This window comes from Chrysochloris asiatica, unplaced genomic scaffold (genome assembly GCF_000296735.1).
Source record: "Chrysochloris asiatica unplaced genomic scaffold, ChrAsi1.0 scaffold00166, whole genome shotgun sequence".
Classification (NCBI taxonomy): Eukaryota; Metazoa; Chordata; class Mammalia; order Afrosoricida; family Chrysochloridae; genus Chrysochloris; species Chrysochloris asiatica.
Window position 1 is genome coordinate 4,988,240 of NW_006408684.1, and position 2,315 is coordinate 4,990,554.

Genomic DNA, 2,315 nt, shown 5'->3' on the forward strand with positions numbered 1-2,315 from the left:
GGTATAGAATTTCCAAGGAATGACTGGTGAGTTTGAACTGCTGACCCTGAGGTTCAAACCGACCTTGGAGTTGAGTGCTTAACTAGGGGTGAGTTAATCAAATGTTTGACCAAATATAGCAGACTAATTAAACATATAAAACATATAAAAGTTGATAATTTTATATGGCCCACAAGTATCCAATGGCCCTTGTCAGAAAAAGTTTCCCCACCCCTGCTTTAAGCATTTCTCTTGCCCCTTTTAACTGTGTGTTTTGGAATTACAAAGACATCACTTTTGTCCTTGCTTGAGTGTGTCTAAATTTGAGCTCCAAAAGATTGCTCCAGATTAAACCCTAAATTCTCAGGAAAGTTAGGTCATCAGCTGGATTTCTTTGAACTTTCATTCTCACCCATAAAATGGCAACCAAAATGAAACTCACCCCCAGGCTGTGGCGAAGTCTGTAGGAGTTAAAGTGAGTTAGGAACACAGCTGCTCTCTGGCACAGGGTGAGTTGTTTAGTACTGCTAGTTACTTTCATCTTTACCAACCAGGCTGCTTTAACATGGGTACTAAAGAGGCCCCAAGTACTCCACATGCAATACAAAAAGCATTTTCCGAAAAACAAATAAAAACCAATCAGGAGGCATTTGGGTTACAAGGCTTGCTCATGCATGAGGAACTGTATCATTTTAGTAGAAAGAACGAATAGTGAAGGTGGCTCTCAGTGTAAGACAAAGCACAGCTAGTCGCTCAAGAGCAGAGGGTGGTTCTAAGTTTGCTAAAGTAACAGTTACTTTTTATCTTCCCCTCCCAAGAGCTTATTGACAGGCAAGTGAAATGATGCTTTGAAAATCAGAAAGAATTCACAATCATGCACTATATAACAAACAAATTACTTATAAACATGGGCAAATTAAGTCTAATTGTTATTAAGTGCTGTGGAGTTGGTCCCAACTCATAGTGACACTCAATAGGTAAGATTTCCAAGGAGCAGCTGTTGGATTTGAAACTGCTGACCTTGTGGTTCACAGTCCAGTGCTGATCCTAAAATGCCACACCAGGAGCCCTATTAGTAACAAATTATTTAAGATCCATTCAACTCATAATCGAGAAAGTCAAGATACTGGGGTTGGAAGTCACTTTTCCATTTGAGTCTTCCAGGGCTGGCTACTGAGAAATGGCCCACTGTACACTTGAGAATGTGCAAGGGTTCAGTCTCGAGTTCTTTCTTATGAAAGTAAGGGGGTCAGAGCTCTGCTCGAGCAAGGAGACAGAGAGAGAGCTGGGACCAGGGGTCTGTGTAGGAGAGATGTGGGACAATTGGAGAAATGGAAGGAGATGCTAAGGGCAGCAACACTGAGCAAGAGATGGAACCTGCAGAGCCTTCTCTTCAGAAGAGTTTGAAGAGAAGTGTTTGCCAACTGGTAAAATGAGACATTTCTCAGTTCCCAAGAGGGATCTTGCTTACCCTACACCTTTCTGTACCCCTTCCCTCTTCTCTCTCTCAGTAAAAGCTCAAAGCAATGCATGCAGGAGTCTCTGGGTGATGCAAAGAGTTAACATGCTCAGCTGCTAACTGAGAGGTTGGAAGTTTGAGTCCACCTAGAGGCACCTTGGAAGAAAAGCCTGGTGTTCTATTTCTGAAAAACCAGCCATTGAAAACCCTGTGGAACATGGTTCTACTCTGACACACATGGGGTTACCAGGAATCAAAATTGATTCAATACAAGTTGGTTTACATGGAAAGTGGCCTAAAAAAAGTAGCTGCCTATTTTGTTCATTCAACATGCTTCCTCACTGTTTTATCAGTTTTTGTTTTGTTTTTATTTTTAATTTTTTTTATTGTGACTTATGTGATAGTTTACATGGGAGAACATTAGTTTTACATTCATCCTATAGTATATCACTTCATTGTTGTGGTTACAACCCCCTCTATGCATCATCAACCAACCAAAGGGTATACACTACAAGCCTGCCGCCGGGTCGTCAACACACAGCCCCTCTTCCTCTCTGGGTCTAAAGTCCCCAACTGCTCCATCTCTCCACATCATCGGATTTTGCCTCCTTCTCAGGCATCACTGCTTCTCTGGGTAGGGTCCCGCTCTCCACTCTTCTCCCTTGATGGTCCCGGGGACCTCTGCTCCTAGGCTGAAAAGTTAATCACTCCCCTCCTTGCTACAAAACGTCTACCTTTACGTTTCCAACCCTTACAAGCAGTCCTGATAACAATTATTCACTATTGTATCACAAGAGACCAAATATGCATTTCATGTCATCAGCCCCACCTAGACAGATTGGGTACTACTCAGTGGGAATTCTACCTTCCTTCATGC